The sequence below is a fragment of the Pristiophorus japonicus genome, chromosome 14, assembly GCF_044704955.1.
Source record: "Pristiophorus japonicus isolate sPriJap1 chromosome 14, sPriJap1.hap1, whole genome shotgun sequence".
NCBI lineage: Eukaryota > Metazoa > Chordata > Chondrichthyes > Pristiophoridae > Pristiophorus > Pristiophorus japonicus.
In genome coordinates this window covers 21,661,766-21,674,008 of record NC_091990.1, presented here as the reverse complement: position 1 = coordinate 21,674,008, position 12,243 = coordinate 21,661,766, and the positions used below count along the sequence as shown (strand labels likewise).

Below are 12,243 nucleotides of genomic sequence, written 5' to 3'. Positions count from 1 at the left end.
CTCGGCGCCGAGACTCGAGGTGCTCAGCACCCTCCCGGATGCACTTCCTCCACTTAGGGCGGTCTTTGGCCAGGGACTCCCAGGTGTCGGTGGGGATGTTGCATTTTATCAAGGAGTCTTTGAGGCTGTCCTTGAAATGTTTCCCCTGCTCACCTGGGGCTCGCTTGGTGTGTCGGAGTTCCGAGTAGAGCGCTTGCTTTGGAAGTCTTGTGTCAGGCATGCGAACAATGTGGCCCACCCAACGGAGCTGCTGGAGCTTAAATAAAGGAGATTACAAAGGTATGAGGGCAGAGTTGGCTAAAGTGTGCTGGGCAAATAGATTAAAGTGTGGGACGGTTGATGAGCAGTGGCAGACATTTAAGGAAATATTTCATAACTCGCAACAAAAATATATCCCAATCAAAAGGAAAGACTCTAAGAGAAGGAATAACCATCTGTGGCTAACTAAGGAAATCAGGGATGGTATCAAATTGAAAACAAGGGCATACAAAGTGGCCAAGACTAGTGGGAGGCCAGAGGATTGGGAAACTTTTAAAAGCCAGCAAAGAACGACCAAAAAAATGATAATGAGAGGGAAGATAGATTATAAAAGTAAACTAGCACGAATTATAAAAACAGATAGTAAGAGTTTCTACAGGTACATAAAAAGGAAAAGAGTGGCTAAAGTAAATGTTAGTCCCCTAGAGGATGAGTCTGGGGAATTAATAATGGAGAACAGGGAAATGCCAGAGACGTTGAACAAATATTTTGTATCGGTCTTCACGGTAAAAGACATTAAAAACATCCCAATAGTGGATAATCAAGGGACTATAGGGAGGGAGGAACTTAATACAATCATTATCACTAATGAGTAGTACTCAGTAAAATAATGGGGTTAAAGGCAAACAAGTCCCCTGGACCTGATGGCTTGCATCCTAGGGTCTTAAAATAAGTGGCTGCAGAGATAGTGGATGCATTGGTTGTAATCTACCAAAATTCCATGGATTCTGGGGCAGTCCCAGCGGATTGGAAAACCGCAAATGTAATTCCCCTATTTAAAAAAGGAGGCAGACAAAAAGCAGGAAACTATAGGCCAGTTAGCCTAACATCTGTCGTTGGGAAAATGCTGGAGTCATTCTTAAGGAAGCAGTAGCAGGACATTTGGAAAAGCAGAGTCAGCATGGTTTTATGAAAGGGAAATCATGTTTGACAAATTTGCTGGAGTTCTTTGAGGATGTAATGAGCAGGGTGGATAAGGGAGAACCAGTGGATGTGGTGTATTGGGATTTCCAGAAGGCATTCGATAAGGTGCCACATAAAAAGGTTACTGCACAAGATAAAAGTTCACAGAGTTGGGGGTAATATATTAGCATGGATAGAGAAATGGCTCACTAACAGAAAACAGAGAGTTGGGATTAATGGATCAATTTCCAGTTGGCAAACAGTGACTTGTGGGTGCCGCAGGGATCGGTGCTGGGTCCTCAACCTATATTAATGACTTGGATGAAGGGACCGAGTGGGGACTAAAGGCGGATTGGATGGCTTACATCCTAGGGTTTTGAGAGAGGTGGCTGTAGAGATAGTAGATGCATTGGTTGTAATCTACCAAAATTCCGTGGATTCTGGAGCAGTCCCAGCGGATTGGAAAATCGCAAATGTAACGCCCCTATTTAAAAAAGGAGGCAGACAAAAAGCAAGAAACTTCAGACCAGTTAGCCTAACATCTGTCGTTGGAAAAATGCTGGAGTCCATTATTAAGGAAGCAATAGCGGGACATTTGGAAAAGCATAATTCAATCAAGCAGAGTCAGCATGGTTTTATGAAAGGGAAATCATGTTTGACAAATTTGTTGGAGTTCTTTAAGGATGTAATGAGCAGGGTGGATATGAGGGAACCAGTGGATGTGGTGTATTTGGATTTCCAGAAGGCATCCGATAAGGTGCCATATAAAAGGTTACTGCACAAGATAAATGTTCATGGGGTTGGGGGTAATATATTAGCATGAATAGAGGATTGGCTAACTAACAGAAAACAGAGAGTTGGGATAAATGGGTCATTTTCCGATTGGCAAACCATGACTAGTGGGGTGCCGCAGGGATCGGTGCTGGGACCTCAACTATTTACAATCTATATTAATGACTTGGATGAAGGGACTGAGTGTAATGTAACCAAGTTTGCTGATGATACAAAGATGGGTAGGAAAGCAAATTGTGAGGAGGACACACAAAATCTGCAAAGGGATATATAAACAGGCTAAATGAGTGGGCAAAAATGTGGCAGATGAAGTATAATGTGACAAAATGTAAGGTTATCCACTTTGGCAGAAAAAAATAGAAAAACAAATTATAATTTAAATGTAGAAAAATTGCAAAGTGCCACAGTACAGAGAGACCTGGGGGTCCTTGTGCATGAAACACAAAAAGTTAGTATGCAGGTACAGCAAGTAATCAGGAAGGCAAATGAAAAGATGGCCTTTATTGTAAAGGGGATAGAGTATAAAAGCAGGGACGTCCTGCTACAACTGTACAGGGTATTGGTGAGGCCACACCTGGAGTACTGCGTACAGTTTTGGTCTCCGTATTTTAGGAAGGATATACTTGCATTTTATAGTATGGCGACCACAGCTGTGCACAGTACACTAAGTGTGGCCTGACCAGGGTCCTAGACAAGCCTGACAAAATATCAGATTAAAGGGTGATCCAATTGAGGTGTTTAAGATGATGAATGGAGTTGATAGGATAGATAGGGAGAGACTCTGATGAGGGGAGTCCAGAACAAGGGGGCATAACCTTAAAATTAGAGCTAGGCCATATAGGGGTGATGTCAGGAAGCATTTCTTCACACAAATGGTAGTGGAAATCTGGAACTCTCTCCCCAAAAAGCTGTCGAGATTAGGGGTCAATTGAAAATTTCAAAACTGAGATCGATAGATTTTTGTTAGGCAAAGGTATTAAAGGTTACCAAACCAAAGCGGTAAACGGTGTTAAGATACAGATCAGCCATGATCACGATTCCCTTCAAGCCGCGCAGCGTTCTCAATCTCCCGCGCAGCCAGCTCACCGGCTTTTAAACGGAAACCACCGCACATGCGCAGTGTTGTGAATGGGCCGATCTGCCCCTTAAAGGGGCCACACACCCAATAAAAATGAAAGGGAGCATTGGCCAGAATCTAATTGAATGGCGGAACAGGTTCGAGGGGCTGAGTGGCTTACTCCTGTTCCTAGGAACACAGCAGTCACTGAAATTGCGAGGAGAGCTTCCCACAGGTAAATCCTGAAAAAATAGAAATAAACCTGGAGCTGCTGCACACATTGGGACTTCCGATCCACAGGCCTCCTCTCCCAACGACGCGCAGCACGTGCACGTCAGGATGTCCGCAGGAGTCACATGTGCATGGACACCCAATCACAGGTAAGGATTTTCTCATTCATAGTAATAGGAGATTCATAAGTTACGAATCTCCTATACTATGAATGAGAAACATAGAAACATAGAAAATAGGTGCAGGATTAGGCCATTCGGCCCTTCGAGCCTGCACCGCCATTCAATAAGATCATGGCTGATCATTCCCTCAGTACCCCTTTCCTGCTTTCTCTCCAAAACCTCAAAACGCACAAACACCAAACAAAACATTTTAAAAAAACACCTCACACAATAAACCAATAGAAATTAAAAATGTTACACATGTTTTTTAAATAAAAAAAATTCCCGATTTTAAAAAAAAGTTAGGGTTAGGGTTTAAAATAAAATGATCTGATTGGGCACGGTTTTAACATAAATGTGTTTTTAAAATTTTTATTTTAATCATGTTTTTTCTATGTTTTTAAACTCTTACGCCTGTAAAAATAGGCTTTACACCTGCTTTTTCAGGCGTAAGATTTTAAAGGACATTTGCAGGGCAAGATATTCGCAAGTGTCCTTGCTCCCGAGACACGGAGGATCTGTCAAGCCAGAAACTTGACAGATCGGAAACACTGGTTTTCAGCGCATGCGCACTGCGTGCTGAAAACCGGCTTTTCCGATGCCTTCCCAGGTCCATAGAAACTTCGTACGAACCCGGGACTTCAGAATTTCAGGGCCATTATAAAATGAAACGGATGCTATAACCGATTAATTTTTTAACAGGCGGCGAGTGACCATTTTCAAATCAACCTCAGTGGTCACACTGGAGTATTGACCCGAGATAACCCTGCGATCTATTGGCAGTGACGGGGAGAGCTTTGTGCAGTTTGGATTTTTTTCTCTAACATTATGTAGTCAATGTTTGACATAGTCTTGAGGCAGTGTGTACACATAGCCAGTGTGTAACTATGCGCCCCACCCACACATACGGCTCTGTGAAACCCAACATCCCTTTGTGTATCAAATAATCTGGCACTCAGTATTAACTCACTATAAATAGCAACACCAAGTTCCTCTTCCTTCTTGCCTTATTGTCTCCTCAGGGCTGGTGACTTACATCTTTCAAGTTTGAAAAGGCAAGAGAAGTAATACATCCATTCTTGCAAAATGAACTTCTCCTTGCTGTTAATTGTTGATTAAAGGTGGAATAACTGGTGACAGATCAGCACTTCCTCCTCGCGCAGGAATAAATTCTCCCTCTGATTCTGGTGCTGGCTCATTGCTTGGCTGTGGTTGGGAATCAGCAAAGGAGGAGAGCACCGGTGTTCCGACACAGCGCGAGACAATTGCCTGCAGAGGTCAAGGTGAGTGTAAATTATTATTGTGCACGGAATGGCAGGCAAATTGCTGACACTGTGTTTGCTCTTAAACACGGCACAGACAGCCCACTGGGCCGATTGGCAAACTTTCCACCTCAGCAAATCCTTTGGTTTTACACATCACTTCCCGCTCAAAGTTTAACACAAGATTAATCTCCGCATCTTGTGAAGGTATTTCATGGTCTTACTCCCTTTATAGTACGTGTGTGGGGAGTGTGTGTGCTGTACTGGCGGAGGGGCAGCGATGAGGGGGCACTGCACTGTCGGAGGGGCAGTACTGGGGGAGTGTTACACTGTCGGAGGGGCAGCACTGAGGGAGCGCGACACTGTTGGAGAGGCAGTGCTGAGCGAGTGCTGCACTGTCGGAGAGGCAGTGCTGAGGGAGCGCTACAGTGTCGGAGGAGCAGTGCTGAGGGAGTGTTACACTGTCGGAAGGGCAGTACTGAGGGAGCACTGCACTGTCGGAGAGGCACTGCTGAGGGAGCGTTACACTGTCTATGGAGTAGTGCTGAGGGAGTGATGCACAGTCGGAGAGGCAACGCTGAGGGACTGCTGCCCTGTCGGAGAGGCAGTGTTGAGGGAACGCTACACTGTCAGAGGGGCAGCGCTGAGAGAATGCAGCACTGTTGGAGGGGCAGTACTGAGGGAGTGCTGCACTGTTGGAGGGGCAGTATTGAAGGAGTGCTGCATTGTTGAGGGGCAGTACTGAGGGAGTGCTGCACTATCAGAGGGGCAGTACTGAGGGAGTGCTGCACTGTCAGAGGGGCAGTACTGAGGGAGTGCTGCACTGTCAGAGGGGCAGTACTCAGGGAGTGCTGCACTGTCAGAGGGCTTGTGCTGAGGGAGTGCAGCTCTATTGGAGGGGCAGAACTAGGGGAGAGCTACACTGTTGGAGGGGCACTACTGAGAGAGGGCTGCACTGTTGGAGGGGCAGTGCTGATGGAGTACGGCACTGTCACAGGGGTCGTGCTGAGGGCATGCTGCACTTTCAAAGGGTTTGTGCTGAGGGAGTGGGGCACTGTCGGAGGGGCAGCACTGACGGAGGGTTGCACTGTCGGAGGGGCAGTACTGAGGGAGGGTTGCACTGTCAGAGGGGCAGTACTGAGGGTGTGCTGCACTGTTGGAGAGGCAGTACTGAGGAAGCGCTGCACTGTCAAAGGGGCAAAACTAAGGGATGGCTTCACTGTCAGAGGGGCGGTACTGAGGAAGCGCTGCACTGTCCGAGGGGCAATACTGAGGTAGGCTGCACTGTCAGAGGGGTAATGCTGAGGAGTGCGGCACTGTCGGAGGGGCAGTATTGAGAGGGTGCTGCACTGTCAGAGAGGCAGTACTGAATGTGCACTGCACTGTCAGAGGGGTAGTATGGAGGGAATGCTGCACTGTCAATGGGACAGTACTGTGGGAGTTGAAGGCTGCACTGGCGCACTGGAGGCGGTGTTGGATCTTGTCGTCAATGCCTGTTCTTATTGATAGGAGGCTCCTGAAATAAGGGAAGTGATCAATGTTGTCCAGGGCCACGATGTTGATCTTGAAGCCTGGGGGGCAGTGCTGCCCACGGCAAACAAGCCAAAGGTGGGCAGCGGGAACATTACAAGGACACCTTCAAAGCTTCCCTGATAAAGTGCGATATCCCCACTGACACCTGGAGTCCCTGGCCAAAGACCGCCCTAAGTGGAGGAAGTGAATCTGGGAAGGCGCTGAGTTCCTCGAGTATCGTCGCCGAGAGCATGCAGAAATCAAACGCAGGCAGCGGAAGGAGCGTACGGCAAACCAGGCTCCTTGCCCACCCTTTCCCTCAATAACTATCTGTCCCACCTGTGACAGAGACTGTGGTTCTCGTATTGGACTGTACAGCCACCTAAGGACTCATGCTAAGAGTGGAAGCAAGTCTTCCTCGATTCCGAGGGACTGCCTATGATGATGATGATGACTGTGGGAGTGCGGCATTGTCAGAGGGGCAGTACTGAGAGAGTGCTGCACTGTCAGAGGGGCAGTACTGAGGGAGTGCTGAACTGTCGGAGGGGCAGTACTGAGGGAGTGCTGCACTGTCGGAGGTGCAGTACTGAGGGAGTGCTGCATTGTTCGAGGAGCTTTTATTTGGATGAGACATTAAACTGAGCTCTTTTTTCAAAGAAGAGCAGGAAAACTCTGTCGGTATCCTGGCCAATATTCATCCCTCAACCAATACCCTCATTAACTGGTCATTCACTTCACTGCTGTCAGTGAGACCTTGCTGTGCACAAATTGGCTGTTGTGTTTCCTACATAACAACTGTGACGACACTTCAAAAATAAATTTCTTGATGGTGAAGTGCATTGGAACGCCCTAATATTATGAAAGACGCTATAGAAATGCAAGTTCTTTCTTTCTGGCATCCATGGCTTTGTGCTACATTGGGAAGCGCCTGACTTCATTAGGCTGTGTAAGGGATGCTGACTGTTATTTTAGCTGATTGTGAGGCTTCTTCAAGTTTTGTGCCCGTGACCTGACTAGGTCTGGGCTAACCTGGCCCACCAAAGTGTTTGGTTCCAGTTGCCAGGCGTGTGAGTCTTCTTCTTCTTCTTAGGCAGTCCCCCGTGATCGAGGATGACTTGCTTCCACGCTAATATGAATTCTCAGGTGACTGATGAGACCAATGCGGGATCTACAGTCTCTGTCACAGGTGGGGCAGATGGTGGTTGGAGGGACGGGTGGGTGGGGGGCTTGATTAGTCGTACACTATTTCCGCTGTTTGTACTTGGCTTCTGCGTGATCCCGACGAAGAGATTCAAAGTGTTTGGCGCCTTCTCGGATGCTTCTCCTCCACTTTGAGCAGTCTTGGGCCAGGGATTCCCAAGAGTCGGTGGGGATGTTACATTTATTCAAGGAGGCTTTGAGGGTGACCTTACAGCATTTTCTCTGCCCTCCTGGGACTCGCTTGCCGTGACGTAGCTCGGAGTAGAGCGACTGTTTCGGGAATCTAGTATCGGATATGCGGACAATGTGGCCCGTCCATCAGAGCTGATCGAGCGTGGTCAATGCCTCGATGCTGGGGATTTTGGCCTGAGAGAGAACGCTGACGTTGGTCGCCTATCCTGCCAATGAATTTGCAGGATTTTGCGGAGGCAGCGTTGGTGGTACTTCTCCAGTGTTTTGAGGTGCCTGCTGTACACAGTCCATGCCTCTGAAGCATATAGGAGACATGCTCTGTAGATCATGAGCTTGGTGCCGGGTTTGAGATCCTGGTCTTCGAACACTCTTTTCCTCAGGCGACCGAAGTCTGCACTGGCACACTGAAGGCGGTGTTGGACCTCGTCGTCGAAGTCTGTCTTTGTTGATAGTAGGCTTCCAAGGCATGGGAAGTGGTCCACATTGTCCAAGGTCTCGTCATGGATCTTAATAAGCGTGGAGCAGTACTGTGTGGCGGGGCAGGTTGGCAGAGAACCTTTGTCTTATGGATGTTTAATGTGAGGCCCAGACTCTCGTAGGCTTCAGTGAAGGTGTCAACGAAGGTTTGGAGTTCGGTCTCCGAGTGTGCACAAACGCAAGTGTCGTCTGCATACTGTAATTCAATGACAGAGGTTGGAACAACCTTGGATCTGGACCGAAGGTGACGGAGATTGAACAATTTCCCGTTCATCCTGTAAATTAGCTCCACTCCTGCGGGGAGCTTGTTGGAGGTGAGATGAAGCATTGCAGTGAGAAAGATTGAGAAGAGTGTGTGAGTATCATTCTGCCAGGACAGTGTCGTCCAATAGACATCACTGACTTGCCCCAGGTGGGGCCCCTGCGACAGCACTTTAGCCTAAATATATTCGTTCTCAGTAAAGATAGAAAAATATTTAAGCTATATAAAAAATAAGAAAATTCAGGCATTTCCTCAGACACATTACACAGTATAAATGAAATGGAATATACAGAATAGAAGCACTATGAATAGCCGTGTGCTTGGATTTTAATGGAAACGCCTTGGAATCACAGAGTGATGCTACACAAAAGGAGGCCATTCGGCCCATCATGCTTGTGCTGGTGCTTTGAGAGAGTTATCCAATGAGACCCATTCCCCCTGCTCTTTCCCCATAGCCCTGCAAATTTCCCCCTTCAAGTATTTATCCTCACGGATCAATATACTTCACACATGTATATTTACTTAATAAACAGCCATCACCATTCAGTAACCAAGGAAGTAAGGCAGCCACAGTAATCACAAAACACTCACGCACTCTGTATTTCATCTTGAAAAAAAGGCATTGCGCTGTTAGCGATCTGAGGCAGCTCTGTTGTTTACGTTTCCCCTGATCTCCCTGGTGACTGAATAGACACAAGAATAAACTTTAAATACACTGCAAAGGAAGAACAAAAGATTCCTCGCCCTGAAATAAAAAGAAAAAGAAAAAAATGAAATGCATGTATTTATATCACACCTTATCACATCACCCAACGTATGTATCCCGACCTATCTCAGTGGCTTGCTATTTTTAGAATGCGGTAATTGTTATGTAGGTAAACATGGCAGCCAAATTGCACACAGCGACATCCCACAAACAGCACTGGGTTGGTTGTCCACTTAGTCTGTTTTATCCAGGTTACACAGCCTGTATATTAGCAGGTCAGCCAGTATCTGAAGGAGAGTGGAGAGATGTAAGGTAAATGATAAAAAAACTAGAGGGGGTGATGAAGAGAATATTTTTCTTTTACGCAGCGAGTTGTTGTGATCTGGAATGCGCTGCCTGGAAGGGCGGTGGAAGCAGATTCAATAGTAACTTTCGAAAGGGAATTGGATAAATACTTGAAGGAGCCACAACTTGCAGAGCTATGGGAAAAGGGCCGGGGATTGGGACTAATTGCATAGCTCTGTCAAAGAGCTGGCACAGACATGATGGGTTGCATGGGCCTCCTTCTGTGCTATAAGATTCCATGGTTAACATTTTGAGAGCGAGCCTGCAACAGGACAGGCTTGACCTGGCCCATTGTCCATTTATATGAAGGGATTTATGAGAACATTTTTATCGTTATCGCTCACACAGGTATGCAGCATGGAGCCTCAGAGATCACATATAAAGTTTAAATTCCTATTCCTTTTATTTCCCAACTGTCACAAGATTTTATTGTTCTGATTTATGATTTGTCCACCAATGAGACAATTGCGCTAAGACCAGCCCTTTACAAAACTCCAGACTCACAAAATTCAAAAAGGATAAACTAGGGAGTAAGAAATCTAAGCCCGATCCCATCCTGTTCGTTTCCCGCTGGACGAGCAGGTTAAAGTGACTCTCTATGTAGCCCAGTGGGTATAAAAGAAAGAAAAACCTGAATTTATATATCATCTTTCATGACCTCAGGACATCCAAAAGCGATTTGCAGCCAATGAAGTGCTTTGAAAGTGTAGTCACTTGTGAATAATGTAGGGAGATGGGGTTAACTGAAATTTTCCAAGACTGAGATCGATAGATTTTTGTTCAGTAAGGGCATCAAGGGATATGGAACAACGGTGGGTAAATGGGGTTGAAGTACACAGCAGCCATAATCTAATACAATGGCAGAACAGGATCGAGGGCCTGAATGGCCTCCTGTTCCTAATGTTGCTATAATCTCCTGGCTAGGTCAACACACGGTCACTTCGGTGAGGTAATGAAAGGTATCAGGAACCCGTGGAATGCACTCAGCCCCACCCATGGGATTCAGTACCTTCAGAAACAGAGGGGCAAAATGAGAAGACTTAAAGGCTCTTTTTGAGAGATATCACGCTGTGTGTAGCACTGATGTAAATTGGCTCTTTTTCAGGTAACTAAGCAGAGGAGTGCATGGGGATTGCAGCCAAAGATCTAACAACACTTATAATAACCTGTTTATGTTTAACAAGGCTGGAATGTGGGACTTAAACAAAACCTCAAGACACTCCTTTAGAAAATGGAATGCCTGATTTTATTAATTCCTCATGCATTCCTCAGTCCAGATCTCAGATGCTCTGACGTTCATCACACTTTCTAGATTACAATGGTCGAGATGGTTAGTGTATATCTTCAATGACATATGGAACTCAAATTCATTGAGAAATTCATTGACATGCATGAACCAACGCTGTTTTTCTGGTGTACATTGAAACTTTGGATCCGACAGCTTTAAATGATTGTCCACGCAGTGGATATTAAATATCCCATGCCATTATTCAAAAGAGTAGACCGTTCTCCCGGTGTCTTAGCCAACATTCCTCCCTCAACCAACACCATCAAAAGGAAAGATTAACAGCTCATTCATCTCATTGCTATTTGTGGAATCTCACTATGTCTAAAATGGTTCCCGACAAAACAATGGTTCTTGCATTATCCCTTAAAGAGCTGGGTCCAGTTGCTTTACAGCAGTGTAGACTTCGAGGTATATAAAATAATGAAAGGGCTGGACTGCATACCCAACTGTTAGATTATTTCAGTTTCTCAAATTGTCAAACCAGGGTTATGTATTTAAGCTGTGCAAAAGTAGGAGCAGGCTTGATGTTAGGCAGATGTTAGCTCTTCTTTTCCCAGAGAGTCATCATCATCATAGGTGGTCCCTCGAATGAGGATGACTTGCTTCCACATGAGTTCACAGATGTTTCAATGAAGGACCCAACGTTCCAGTCCTGAACTTCAATTGAAGGTGTAGATGATGCCTGTGCGTGGCCTTTATCCAGTGGCAAGGGTTAACCAGGATGACTGGAGACCAGCTCTGCTGCACAGGCCTAGTGCGCGCACATATCGCAGTGTGGGCTGGTCCGTGCTGCCCCTGAGCCCTCGGTTCTTCTGGGCCCCGAATGTTCATTCGCCGCACCTCCGCCACGATCTCTCGCCGCACCCCTGCCACGATGTCTCGCCGCTCCTCCGCCACGAACACTCGCTGCACCTCCGCCACGAACTCTCGCCGCTCCTCCGCCACGAACTCTCGCCGCTCCTCTGCCACGAAATCTCGCCGCACCTCCGCCACGAACTCTCGCCGCTCCTCCGCCACGAACTCTCGCCGCTCCTCTGCCACGATCTCTCGCCGCACCCCTGCCACGAACTCTCGCCGCTCCTCCGCCACGAACTCTCGCCGCTCCTCCGCCACGAACTCTCGCCGCACCTCCGCCACGAACTCTCGCCGCTCCTCCGCCACGAATTCTCGCCGCTCCTCTGCCACGAAATCTCGCCGCTCCTCCGCCATGAACTCTCGCCGCTCCTCCGCCACGAACTCTCGCCGCACCTCCGCCACGAACTCTCGCCGCTCCTCCGCCGCGAACTCTCGCCGCTCCTCTGCCACGATCTCTCGCCGCACCCCTGCCACGAACTCTCGCCGCTCCTCCGCCACGAACACTCGCTGCACCTCCGCCACGAACACTCGCTGCATCTCCGCCACGAACTCTCGCCTCTCCTCCGCCACGAACTCTCGCCGCTCCTCCGCCACGAACTCTCGCCGCTCCTCCGCCACGAACTCTCGCCGCTCCTCCGCCACGAACTCTCGCCGCTCCTCCGCCATGAACTCTCGCCGCACCTCCGCCACGAACTCTCGCCGCTCCTCCGCCACGAACTCTCGCCGCACCTCCGCCACGATT

At 47.6% G+C, this 12,243-nt stretch overlaps 1 protein-coding gene across 2 annotated transcripts in view; it reads left to right on the top strand.

The window, feature by feature from the left end:
- Positions 1-4,470: 4,470 nt before the first annotated feature.
- LOC139279308 (uncharacterized) overlaps positions 4,471-12,243 on the top strand; it is a 35,699-nt gene continuing 27,926 nt past the window's right edge. For both annotated transcript variants that reach the window (XM_070898437.1, XM_070898436.1), the window contains exon 1: positions 4,471-4,685. The gene's annotated coding sequence lies outside the window, so the exon portion shown is untranslated. The remainder of the gene's footprint in view (positions 4,686-12,243) is intronic.